The sequence below is a fragment of the Hylobates moloch genome, unplaced genomic scaffold, assembly GCF_009828535.3.
Source record: "Hylobates moloch isolate HMO894 unplaced genomic scaffold, HMol_V3 SCAFFOLD_11, whole genome shotgun sequence".
In the NCBI taxonomy this organism is placed as follows: domain Eukaryota; kingdom Metazoa; phylum Chordata; class Mammalia; order Primates; family Hylobatidae; genus Hylobates; species Hylobates moloch.
The window spans coordinates 97,937,782-97,950,950 of record NW_026652286.1 but is presented as its reverse complement, the minus strand read 5'-3'; the positions used below and the strand labels follow the sequence as shown (position 1 = coordinate 97,950,950).

Genomic DNA, 13,169 nt, shown 5'->3' with positions numbered 1-13,169 from the left:
GGGATTACAGGCATGGGCCAGTGTGCCCGGCTGGCTATGTGAAATTTAAATGTAAAATTCACTCCTTCAGCTGTACGCATTTTAAGTGTTCAATTGCTACATGTGAATAGTGACTAGCAAATTGGCCAGCACAGACATAGAACAATTCCATCATTGCAAAACGTTTTACCGGACAGCACTAGTCTAAATTTGGTCCTCTACACCCACTTGGAAGCTTTGGTAAACAAAGCCGGATACCTATAAAGCTCAAATGTCATGGATCTTGGTCAAATATTTCCCTCGTTGGATGACAGAGACCAGTGCTTTTCAACGTGTGGTCCCTGTACCAGCAGCATCACCTGGGAGCATGTTCGAAATGGAAATTCCAAGGCTCCATTTCAGACTTGTTGAATCAGAAACCCCAGAGGGAGGGCCCAGCAATCTGTGCTTTAACAAGCCCTCCAGGTGACTCAGATGCCTGCCACCCACTGGTCTCGATATAATCATGACACCACAGATTGAGAGACTAGGACGTGCCAGTCCTGGTGGTGAACACTTTATGAGTATTATCTCATTTAAACCTGTCAACGACACTGTGAGATAAACAGAATATTCACATTTTACAGCCAGGAACTAAGATTCTTAGTAGGAAGTAACCAACCCAAGGCCATGCAGCTAAAAATTGGCAGAGGTCAGTTTCAAACCGAATTTTGTTTAACTCCAAAGCTTATGCACTAACACTGCCTGGCTTGGAGCTGACAGACAGCTTTTCTTTGCCAAGTGTCTTCTGAAGGTACTTGGGAGATCTTATCTGACAAGCTGAGCAGTGGCACCCCAGAGAAGAAAAGCGGCACGGCTAAAGCCCTGCTCAGTGACAGACACCACAACAGCACCGGCAAGGCAGCAGCTGCACCTTGTCCTAAAAGGGAAATAAGCCGGATTTGAGTAACTCGAATGTCAGCCCTCTCCACTTGGAATGATGATCTTTTCCTAGGTCTTTCCAGTTTGGCTAGGCACTTGGGGATCTTCTTTTAAGGGTTCATGTGAGTTCAGAGGGCTGAGTTGATCTAAAAATAAAAGTCTTCCCTGGATAACGGTAGATTTGCTTTTCTTAAGAGTTCAAGAAAACCTCCAGTGATTGTATTAGGGGATTAGAGCTAGAAATTGCTGTTCCTTCTTGAAGCTCTGTGGTTGTCCCCCAGCTGGCAAGCAGGATTTTACAAGAAAGGAAACACATGGTTTGTTTTGTACAAAAGTCATGTGTCTGAAATACAGTATTCAGCAAACATCAATTGAGCACCTATGTTATCCGGCTACATTCTCTCAGGTCATTTCATTCAATCTTCAGAAGAACCCCGTAGGACCTCTTATTTAAGACAGTAGCTATTATTATCCCCACTTGATAAATGAGGAAAGAGAGGCAATCAAGGGGTAAGTGGCAGCCAGAATTCAAATCCAGGCCTGCCTATCATGCAAGTTCCTCCCTCTTTGCTGCACCACACAAGCCCACCTTGTCTAGCACTGGGATAAATTAAGAGAAGAGCCTGGAGTCTGGGGATCTGAGGACAGAAAGGGAAAGACATTTCATTTGATGGCAGGTCAGCCACCAGGAAGGCATTGAAGGAACATTTCTAAGAGTATTTGTGTTAGCTGGGCCTGCTCTACACATGGCCATATCACGCATATACGTTCCAGGAATCCAATCTCTTTCCTCCTGAGGTGGCTGAGCTGGTGCTAGCCACCAGCTCTTGCAGGCCCAGAGGGGAGGCATGGCCCTAGCAAGTGGCCTGAGCTGCAGACAAAGCTGAGCCTCATGAAACCCTGACATGAGAGCTGTCAGCCCTGCCCAGCAAATTCTGGATTGTCTTTGGAGTGTGATCCACCTTTGGTTCCAGAGAAGCTGTCCATCTGGTGCCCAGGAAGCCAGCATGGTCACTCAGGTCACCAGTTTCCTGTTTCCCCATATATCTGAACCCTCCACCTGGACACCCTCAGACTCTTGGCCTCCTGGAAAGCAGGCAGAACGAGGGGGTGACTGGGAAGGGGGCAGACATACTCCTTATACACCTCAGCCACAGATGTCCATCACCCTGGCACCATGACAGCCAGAGCCCTGCCACGCCTGTGCCATTGCTGGGCAGGCTGGGCAGACCGTGCAGGGCCCTGTGAATGTATGAAACTAGAGCCTCTTTCTTGGGGGAACTCCACGCCGGGTCTTGATGGAGAGCACTGAACAGTAACATGCATCGCCCCTCACCCTGCCTGTGACACTCACAAAGGAACCCACGCCAGGCTGCCCACTTTCACTCAAATCCGGTAAGGGTTTCCTGGAGATATTCCAGTTCCTCTCACAGGAAAAGCTAGAGAAGACCTCCCCATTCTCTTTCTGAGTTAGACTGGCTGTGTTCATCCTTCCCTGACAGTTTGGATTCTCAAGTCCAGTGGAGAACCCCTGAGTGCCAGAGATGAACTTTTTAGGGAAGGTGCAGCCTCTCCTTGCCCCTGGGCAGATGACCAGGGCTCCCACCTCCCCCAGCCTACACTTCCCATTCAAGGTCCCCAACACTGTTCCCCAGATGCACACAGGTTGAGAGGGGTGGTTATAAGCTGAGCTTCAAGAAGCCCCAGGAGTCTGGGTGCAGGTTCAGGCTGTCACGAGGTGCATATCAAAGCCGGAGTTTAAAAACTGTACTGGGAATAGTGCAATTATCTCGCTTCACCACATTTCTCAGCCCCGACTGAGGTTTAATTAAAGCCAAGTAAAAACAGAGTCGCCATTTCAGATATCACCCCACTGCATGCTGGTTGAAAAAAAAAAAAAAAGGAAAAAAAATCCTTTATCGGGGACTTAAAATTTTTTCTGTGGGTATCTTCCAGCTCAGTTGGATATTATTTCTTCATAACAGTTCCTTTAAAGGAAAAAAATATATATTTAATATCTATGTATAAAATGAGTTAATCCTCCATAATCTCCTTGAGTTGTACCTAAAACACAGTTTCTTGCAGGTGACCTTTTCAGAAGAGGCTGTTGCTATGGCAACCGCATTGTTTGATTTAGTCAAGAGAAAAATGCTGCATGGAAATGTATTTAATTTTGCTTAATTTGATGCTGTATTTAACACTTGCGCAGGCTGAAAGGAGAGAAGGGCTGAAAGGAGAGAAGGGCTGAAAGGCAGGAGCCAGCTCATTGGGGCCACGTTCACTGGCATCCTATTCTGGGTGGCAAAAGGTGCCCCCAGATACCACCATAGACTGGGTGCCTGGCCGTTGGCCTAGGAGTTGGGGCCAGGACTCCCCTGCATTCCGCTTCTGAGGTGCTCTGTAGGAAGAAGCCTGGAAGGGCCCACCAGATGCCCCTCAGATGCTGGGAGCACGGGGCAGACACTGCAAGTTGAATGGCAAGGTGAGGCACACCAGCCACAGCTTCAGACCAGGAGTTCACAGCCGGGGTAAAGCTCTCACTCTGCTGCTGCCATAGCCTCATTTTCCTCATCTGACATGTGAGGCCAGTGAATTAAAATACTTCTCGGGTCTCCTTTATTAGCTTCTGAGTCTCCAGATCCAGTCTGATATTCCCCACTAGGTTTTGAGCTTCATGGAAGCAGGGCTGAGTGCAGGGTAGATACTCGGTAAATGATTCGATCATTCGGTCAGACAGAAGCCCCTCCAGGAGATACCACAGCCCATTTCTGAGAGGTCCAGGCACAACCTTGCTCACTGCAGTTCACAGGCCATGGCACCTACATGTTGCCACACAGGCATGCCCACAAGCACAGAGGAGATGTGAAAACCAGATGAGCCAGGGCACTTGACCAAGGTGCCGCAGGGATGACAGGGATGGAATCTCAGCTCTCTGGTTTCCAATAGTCCCGCCAAGCCAGGCACATGCCCCTGTTGGGGGCAAACATGGTGACCACGAGGAGAGAATAGGTACAGCCAGACCATAGTGGTCTCCCGGCTCAGTCAGGCTGGGAAAACGGACATCCGCCAGCCTCCTGTGCCTCCGCCCAGCCTTAGGCCGGCAGCATCCACAAACTATGCCTGCCTCTGTTCTGAATAAATTCTAATCCCACTCATTGGCGTGATGACCTTGGACAAGTTATGTGACCTCTCTGGGCCTCAGTTTCTTCATCTGAAAAATAAGAGCTAGTGAGGGATATCTGAATGCCTTTCTTACTTTGACATTCCCTGTGATATGATTCTCACCTGCCATTACTGGATGCCGACAGCCAAACACCTCCGGGGTGGGCTGTGTCCACCACCCCGATATTCACTCATCAATTGTACTAATCCAGCAAGTCGGCCCCCTCCCTCGGTCTTCAACTGAAGGCACCACATCTCCGTCGCAAGCCGAGACCCAGCCATCCCAAGGTCCTCAGTCTCAGACTGCTGTGCCCTCCAGGACCACGCTCATCAGACTTCCCATTCGCCTGAGCTGTCATCGGGAGTCTGAGGGTCCTAGCTGATGCACTGCTGGGTAGACACTGAGCGCCAGGCTGCTCCCACTGCCTTTGGCCATGCCCTCTGGAGATCCCAGTCTCTCTGACTGGCTCCTTCACTTTCTTGCTTTAAGGGAAACCCAGACTTCTCCACGAGGACCTGTTTCCTCAGAAGCCCTTTCTGTTGGGGACAGTTTTGTCTCTTATGTCTCATATACTTCAGAAGTGGGAGATGGGTGTGTCTTCCCTGCTTCCCACTACAGTTTTTTTTTTTTTTTTTTTTTTTAGACAGGGTCTTACTCTGTCACCCAAGTGGGCATGCAGTGGTGCAATCACAGCTCACTGCAGCCTCCACCTCCTGGACTCAAGTGATCCTCCCACCTCAGCCTCCTGAGTAGCTGAGACTATAGGCATGGGCCACCATACTTGGCTAATTTTTTTTGTATTTTTGTAGAGATGGGGTTTTGCCATGTTGCCCAGGCTGGTCTCAAATTTCTGAGCTCAAGCGATCCTCCCACCTCAGCCTCCAAAAGTGTCGTGATTATAGGCATGAGCAACTACACCCAGCTAGTTTCCTTAAAAAAAAAAATTGCATTGATACATAATAGCTGTATATTTGATACATAATAGCTGTATATTTGCACTGATACATAATAGCTGTATATCCATCACCTCAAACATGTATCTTTCCTTTCTGTTGGGAACGCTGTAATTCTTCTCTCCTAGCTATTTTGAAATATACAATAATTTATTGTTAACTATAATTTCCCTACTGTACTATCGAACACTATAACTTATTCCTTCTATCTAATTGTATTTTTATACAAAATATGGAATGCTTCATGAATTTGTGTGTCATCCTTGTGCAGGGCCATGCTAATCTTCTCTGTGTCACTCCCATTTTGTCTGTTTGCTGCTGAAACGAGCACCCCACTGCAGCTTTTAAACCATCTCTCTTTCTTCTTTCAAAAACCCAAGCTCACTTACTTGAAGCACCTGTCATCAGACCTCATGCCCCCTCCTACGTATGAAATGCTGTCAGTCTACCAATCTCCTGGACATTCCCCCTCATTCATGGATGACTTTAGCACTCGGGTCGTTGACCCCTTCTCCATTATTATTTCTGCCAGCATCATCGGAGACTCCAAAAATCCATGAAGATGACCTGTCTGATACTCTGGCCTCTAGCTGGCTGTCCTTCCTAGCTTCAATGAGCCCTATTGTTTTTTCTTCCCACTGTGATTGGCATCCCATGAACTTTTGCTCCGCTCACGTGGCCATTTCCTAGACTTTGGCACACCACTAACTGAATCACCCAAGAAATGTACATTGCCAACTTCCCACTTTCTGACCATTGCCACCCGAGCTTACTCTGACACCCCTACTTACTCCAGCAATTCTCCAATCCTACTTCATTAAAAACATTTTTTTATGATCTGTTTCCATCACTCCCTGCATGTGTTCACTTCCCTCTTTGCCCAGTTCTGATTCCACCATCCAACACTTCAGCTACTGCCATGCTGATCACCTGGGCTTCTTGCAGCTCTCCTTGCATTGTCTTGGTCTAGCAGAATTCCTGCCCTGGTATCCTACCCACTTATTCAGGGCCTGTACCAGAGCAGCTGAACATTACTGGAGAAAAATGATACAAATTTGCTGACTAGACTCGCTTCAAACATGACCACAAATCTCACTCAACACTGTCAGAAAAAACTACCACATGTCCCTAGAAAATTCAATTTCCCAGTCTCTGGGGAAACCTCATACTTCCTTCTCTCCCCAGGTCTCCAACACTCCCTCCCCATCCCATTCTCAGTTGATGACCTTGCAGTATATTTCATACAGAAAACAGATTTCTATAAGATGAAATCTTCCCATCAACAAGCCCTTTATTGTGTCTGTCTCAGATCTAAAATACTCAGGCCATGCTATCCTGCAATTACCATAGGAAAAGAGTCCTGGCTCCCATCCAAGGTCAATACCTTCACTGGGCTCTGAACCCATTCTCCTGTGCCATTTCAAGGACTTTTCTCCCTCTTTAACTGGATCACTTCCACTGGCATATAAACAGACCTCCATATCATCCTCCTTTAAATAAACTCTCCCTTGACCCAAGTCCCTCCTCCATTTTCCACCTCTTTTGGAGCTCCCCTTCACAGTAAATCTATTCAAAGGAGTCATCTATACTCACTGTCTCTCTTTCCCATCTTCCATTCTCTCCTCAACCTGCCCCAATCAGGCTTTATTACCCACCGCTCCACTGATGACTAATTACCAAGATTACTAAGGACCATATCTTGCCAAAGTAAATGGTCAATTCTTTGTCCTCATTTTGACTTCCCAGCAGCATTTGGCACAGCAGGTCAATTGCTGATCTCAAAAAACTTTCTCCTCCAGGCCCTGACACTTCACTCTTCTGGTTTTTCCCGTACTTTGCAAGCACTCCTTCTCAGCTTCCTCTGTTGGCATTTCCTAAAAATACTGGAGCATCTCCTTCACTCTCCCTTTCTGCATCCTTTCTCTCTCCCTATGTGATCTTTTCCCATTGCTTTAAGGACCTTCTTACACACGCAGGTCTCTCACATCCCCATCTCCAGCTGAACCTCTATTCAGACAACCAGACATCTGCATTCAACTGTCTACCTAACACCTCTACTTCAGTGTCTCAAAGGCATCCTGAGCTTGGCATATTCAAAACAGATCTCTTAACTTCTCCCCTCAGATCCTATACCCCCTTCTGCCAAGCCTCCTCCATCTAAGTAAAACTCTCCATTTAGGTGCCAAAAATCTAGAAATCAGTCTTGGTTCCTTTCTTTACTCAACTACATTCAATCCATCAAGAAGTCCTCAACCACCTGAATCCCACAGCTCTGCTCCATCTCCACTGCCATGGCCAAGACTAAGCCAACAAAGCCTCCACCAGCCCCTTTTACTCCCTCAGCAACCTGAGTGGTCTTTCTAAAACACACTCAGCTCTCCTCTCATTCTCCCCGTTACAGTCCTCATGGCTTATCCAAGACAGGTAAGACCCAAATGCCTTTATGTGGCCTCCTAAGACCCTCTTTGCCTCCCTGACCTCCTTTCTCTTCATCCTCCCTCTTGTCTACTCATTCCCCAGGCACACTGGCTCAGGTCCACCCCGGAGACTTGGCTTTTGCTTTTCCTTCTGCTTGAGATGCTCTCCCTCCCATCTACCCATGGCTGTCACTTTCTCAACCATCAGATTCAGTACAAATATCCCATCCTTAGAGAGCCTTCCCCAACACCCAGCCCAGACACTCTCCCACCAGAGTCTGCTTTACCTTCTTCTCAGCATTCGTCAGGACCTAATGTTTTCTTATTTCCATGGTTGCTTCCTTGTTTATTCACTCTCCTCCTCCCTACTTAGAATATGAAATCCTTGATGGCAGGGACCCTTGTCTTGTTCAGCACTATTCTCTGAACCTACAGTAAAGCCTTGTACACAGTAGGCATCTAGCATTTGTTGACTGCCTGCCTGAAGGAAGCGATTTATGGCTAGATGTGCTGTCTTATCTCTGCGCCCCGAGACTGGGCCTGCTGCCACACCAGGCTCATAACCAGCACATAATAGAAGCACATGGATGTGTAGCATCTTGGAGTTGGGTGTTATCCTAGCGCCCCTAATCTGACCTTCCACCTACAGCAGGAGCTCCCATTTATTCCAACATTCCTCACAGGTGGTCATTCAGCCTTCCAAGGTCCTAGAATATTTTATGAGGAAGCTTAGCAACTAAGAGAGTAGACAAAGGCCATGGCCCAGCGTCCTGGCCTGGGCCTGCTCCAGCCCCCAGCCTCAGGTCAAGTCCTCCTAGCTGCAGCCGACATGTTCCATCCCCGTGTGTTCCTTATTCACGCATCCTTGCCTGCCCTCTTGGCACTATGGTTGCTGCACAGTTTGCTCTCTAGTTTTTAAAAGGTGAAAAACAAAACAAAACAAAAGGCCATGGTTTCATGAGTTGCTGTCTGAGACGAGCTGGCAGGGCTCCTCTGCACAGGGCTGGCACCACAGAGGCAATGGATTCATATATAGGGACTCCGTTCTGTGCTCTGCAGAGGGAACACAACCCCTCAGGGAGCTGGGATGTGGGGCTCAACATCCCTTACCCTTCAGCCTCATCGTGTCTTTCCCTGAGACCATAAGGTTCTGAAAGTATATGTGGTGCAGTGGTCAGGAGTGTGGACCCCCTGCAGCATTCAGGCCTGGGTGACATCTAGGTTATGTGACCACGGGCAAGTTACTGTATTGCTCTGAGGCATAAGAGTAGGATAGTAATAAGCCTTAGCTCAAAGCATTGGTATAAAAGTAAATGAGAGAATAAATGCAAAGTGCTTAGCACAGCTTTAGACACAGAATACACACTAAGTAATAAATATGAGGTCCTCCAACTCTGACCTGTGGTTCCAGAGCCAGTGTGATGCTACCTTCACCACTGTTGGCAGGAAGCTACGTTTTTGGCCCCAGCCTGGCCTCGCTCACAATATCCAAGAAGATTCTTATTCTGCTGGTTCCTGCTCACATGACCATCCGTGTCCATGTGTCTCGGAAGATAAGCTTCCTAAGGCGGTTAGCACAGCTCAATAGCAGTCAAATATGTATCCAAGTCTTTGTCAGTTACAGTAAAAGCAAAACACAGAACAAAACAAAACAAAAACTATAGAATGTTAGAGCTAAAAGATCCCCCTGACGTGATCTAGTCAAACTTTCTCATTTTGCCAATAAGGAAACTGTACTCACAAACATGGGGTGTTGCCCAAGGTGACACCATGGCAGCTGGGTCTGGAACCCAGGCCTCCTAACTCCCAGGAAGGCAAAGTGCCCAGACCTACCCTCACTTCCAACTTCCCTTCACTGCAGAAAAATACCATAGAACTCACAAGACCACAAGGCATTTTCCCCCAAGTAGTCTCTCCATCCAGCCCAAAGTTGAGAACTTTTTACTTGGCACTGCTTTCCTCACCCCATAGGGAGGTGGATGGCAGAGGCATCTCCAGGACAGAAGACAAGCCAGAGCCCTCGCTCTGACCCGCCTCCTCCTGCCCCTTGGTCCACCTTCCCTCCTTCTCCTATCTGCCCATCCTCCTTTTGCATTCTCCCCTTTTCTTGTTTTGCTGCCTGCCTTTTCAGCTGTTTGCTCAGAAGCTGGGCTCTGTTTGCTGAGCCTTCATTCATTTTCATATAACCTGGGATATTTTCAGCTGCTCCTCTGGGTTCTTAGGAGAATTTCAAGTGGCGAGAAGCACAGTGGGCTGCAAAGGTAAACACCCATCCCTGAACTCTGAGCCTGCCTGGGGAGTGTGCTCATTTACAGGCTGCCTTCCTGACCAGCACAGCCATTCTCTCCGGGCCTGACAAGCAGCTTCTTACCCTGGACTGGGCGGGCTTTTAGGCAGGCAGACTGCAAGTTTTCTTCAACCCAAGACTGGTGCAGGAAGCTGGCTGCTTAAGCTCTTGAGTGATGGGCAGTGACAGTAGGGGCTTTGGCTGCCTCCCTTTGCAGGCCGTTCTCCCTACACTTAGCCAGACCTGACAGTCAGTGCTCAACACTGCTTCTGTCACTGCCTGAAACAAGGTATGGTAAGGCAGGCGGAGAAGTCAATTCTCTCACTTCTGGAAAACAGCTTCAAAAAAGCACTGATTCATTGCTACTCCTCTCCTGTTCACACCAGGACCTGCGCTGAAGGCACTGGGAGTCCATGGGAAAAATAAAGAAGGGGAAACCCCACAAAGAAGGAGGCTGTTCCTCTTGGAGGAAGCGGGGGAGCTGTCCCTGTGCCCTCTTTACTCAACAAGATCAAAGCGTAAAGAACACCTCTTTAATCCTTACTCCAGGTGCTGGGTAGAACAAGGCCCAAACCCTCCATGTTATGGAGGGAGAAGGGGAGAGAGGGCACGGAAGGAAACGGAAAGTCAAAGGAACACAGGATACAAAATCAAGATCTGAGCTTGGGCCCCAGTTGTCCCATATTAATCATGTGACCTTAACAAGTCAAACCTTCTGCATCTCTTCCTCTCAATTGTAAAACTGGGACAGGAGCATTCATCTCAGGGTTGATGTGAGCATTAAATGAGATAATATGTGTGCCTATGCTTAGCAATTGGTAAAGGGCTTCACAAATGCCATTTATCATGATTCATCGAGAGCCAGACATTCCACCAGTGAATCAATTACCTAAGGATCCAGGATCAGTCATGCTGAGACAGACTTATGGAAAAACACCTGGAGAGCTTTCCTCACACCCCCACTGCCCTTCGCAGCCAGGAGCACTGTCATCACCAGCTCTAGTTCCCATTTGAAACACTCTTCCCTCCAAGCCTCCACGCAATTTGTATCAAATGATGTAGGAGAGTAGGCATGAGGCCAGGGTTATTGGATATTTGTCAGGTTTAATAAAAGGCATCGAGTGGCTCTGGGATTATAGTGTTCTGTGATTTGTCACTGTAGCGTTGAGAGGTCTATGGCCCTGCCACTGCAGGCACAGGGCATTAGGAAAGAAAGGGCAGCTTTTATTAACAGAGCCAAGGGACTCAATGATGCATCTGTCACAGGGGGCGGGCAAAGGCGGCTTCTGGCTCATCAATGGCTCCAAATGGAGTCACATCATTTCTGGGTACCATGGGCTGAGCAGAGCCAGGAAAAACATCTGGGTTATGAGCTGGAGCAAGGCCCAAGGAGGAGGTGCTCCTTACGGACCTTGGGTTTTTTTTTTTTTTCTTGACAAAGTCATCAATTTGCTACTCTCCTTCCCTCAACTCTGCTATTTTCATGACAGGACACACACTGAAGGTCTAGACAGAACTGAAATCAGTGTCTTCTGGAACACAGGAACTGAGACTCCTCTGAAAACCAAGTGAGCAGAGTGCTCTGAGATACATGCCAGCATGGCACATACTGAATGAACAAATGAAGATAGGAGTGGGACTGAGAGCTGACCCAAATACGCACTCTGCCTTGGGATGGAGGTAGGGAGGAAACCCTGGTGCAAATTATGGGAGAAGGTCTATTCAAGAAAGGAGAGCATGGAACACTGTATTCAGGGAGCATTCAGCAACGGAGATGTCCAGAAAGAGATTATGAGTGTCTTGTCAGATTGACACGGTGTACAAATGGAAATTTGGTATTATTAAGATGAAAGCCCGTTTTCTAAAAGCAGAGCAAAATGGCCAAGCTGGACTTGTAGCAAAGTTTGAAAACTAACTCAGAGCTCCTTCAATCCTTCCTGAGAAGGAAGGCCAGAGTATATACTAGAGTCTGGGTAGAATTCAGTCCCGTGGCTATCCCAGCAGAGAGGACGGGATGGTGGGACAGGGAACTGTGAAATCATTCAAACATCTTCCCTCCAAGTCCACAGACAGGATCATCAGCCCCCATGAAAGACACAGAAGTCGAGTCACAGGGGTTCGTCCTGCAGAACTTCTTGTGTCACCCCCCAAGGCAGCTAAGGTTCAGCATCTTTGGTCCCAGCCAATCAAGAGCCTCTGAGATGTCTGGAAACTCCTCCCATAGGCCTTTCAAGTCAGACAGCTCTCCACCTCCTGAATCAGCCCATGCCTGATACAGGCCCTGGTCTAGGAGCCTGAGTCAGGGGAGAAGAGCAGGGTGCTGGTGATGATTTCCAAGTTTCCTCCTGCCATCCTATCCTGGGAAACATGAAATGCAGAGTGCATCAGAGCCTCTCTGGGAAGGTGGGCTGGGTCCTGGGTGCCAATTGTTTAAATTTTCTCCTCAGTGGAATTACAGGCTGAGGAGTCCACACTGGCTTTCCAAACAAAGAGTGGCAAATTGCTAACTACAAAATCAATTTTTTTTGAGTGCATTAGCTGTCCCCTCATTATTCTCCACCCCATGAAAGAATTAATGAGAGCCTGAGCCACAAGTGAATGAGAGCTTTTTAGCTTGGGAACACACACTGAATGGCGCCAGGCGTGGGACAATTACGGAAGATATTCAATAGGGGGAAAGGCTGACAAATGCCACATGAAAGCTGAAATTCAAACCTCCAACGCTTCAGCCCCAAGTCTGGGCCCTTGAGATGACACGCAGAGGCAGGATCAGCAGTGCAAGACGCCATGTCATGGCAGGACCTGCAGTCTCCCAAAAGAGCCATTCACCCACCTGCAGAGGGAAGACCACACCGGGAGTCCAGGAGAAAGGAATGCCGATGCCAGTCATTCGGTTTGTAGGATTCGTCCCAGGGGAGAGAGGCCTGGTGGGAGTTGCAATCTTGCTTGCGAGGTTGTGCTAAACTCACAGGAATTGGTAAATCCAGCAACACTGAGTTATTCAAATACTAGCCAAGAGTTCTTAAAACCTGAGGGAGGAGTGGCTCTGATAGATGGATTCCTTAAGATAGCCAGAAAGACCATTGAACGGAAAAAGGAATGAGCAGAGGCCGTGGTAGAATATTCAGAAACTGGATATTCTCATCTTCATTTCTTGTCGTAGTCACTGTTGTATCTCCAGTGCCCACAACAATGCCTGGCACATATGAAGCACTCAATAAATATTTGTTAAATTAATGCATGCATAAAACCCAGCTTCCAGGAAACTCTTTGCTACTGTGCCCCAAGCCAATCCTTGTGAGAACTCCCCAAAAGTCCAAGGACAACCGCCCCCCACCCCAAGAAGATATACCAAATGTCCTACATCAAAATGTCCCAGCATCCTTTTGGATGAACGCTACCAAGTGCGCTTGAAGAGACCTGGACCAGCCTCACCCCACTCTATTGAA

General features: G+C 48.0%; 1 protein-coding gene and 1 non-coding gene across 11 annotated transcripts in view; both read right to left on the bottom strand.

Moving 5' to 3' along the window:
• PKNOX2 (PBX/knotted 1 homeobox 2) overlaps positions 1-13,169 on the bottom strand; it is a 321,964-nt gene that overhangs the window by 151,588 nt on the left and 157,207 nt on the right. The window lies entirely within an intron of this gene.
• Positions 5,243-5,346, bottom strand: LOC116477502 (U6 spliceosomal RNA). The gene has a single exon (XR_004250475.1). It is a non-coding gene; the product is annotated as a U6 spliceosomal RNA (small nuclear RNA).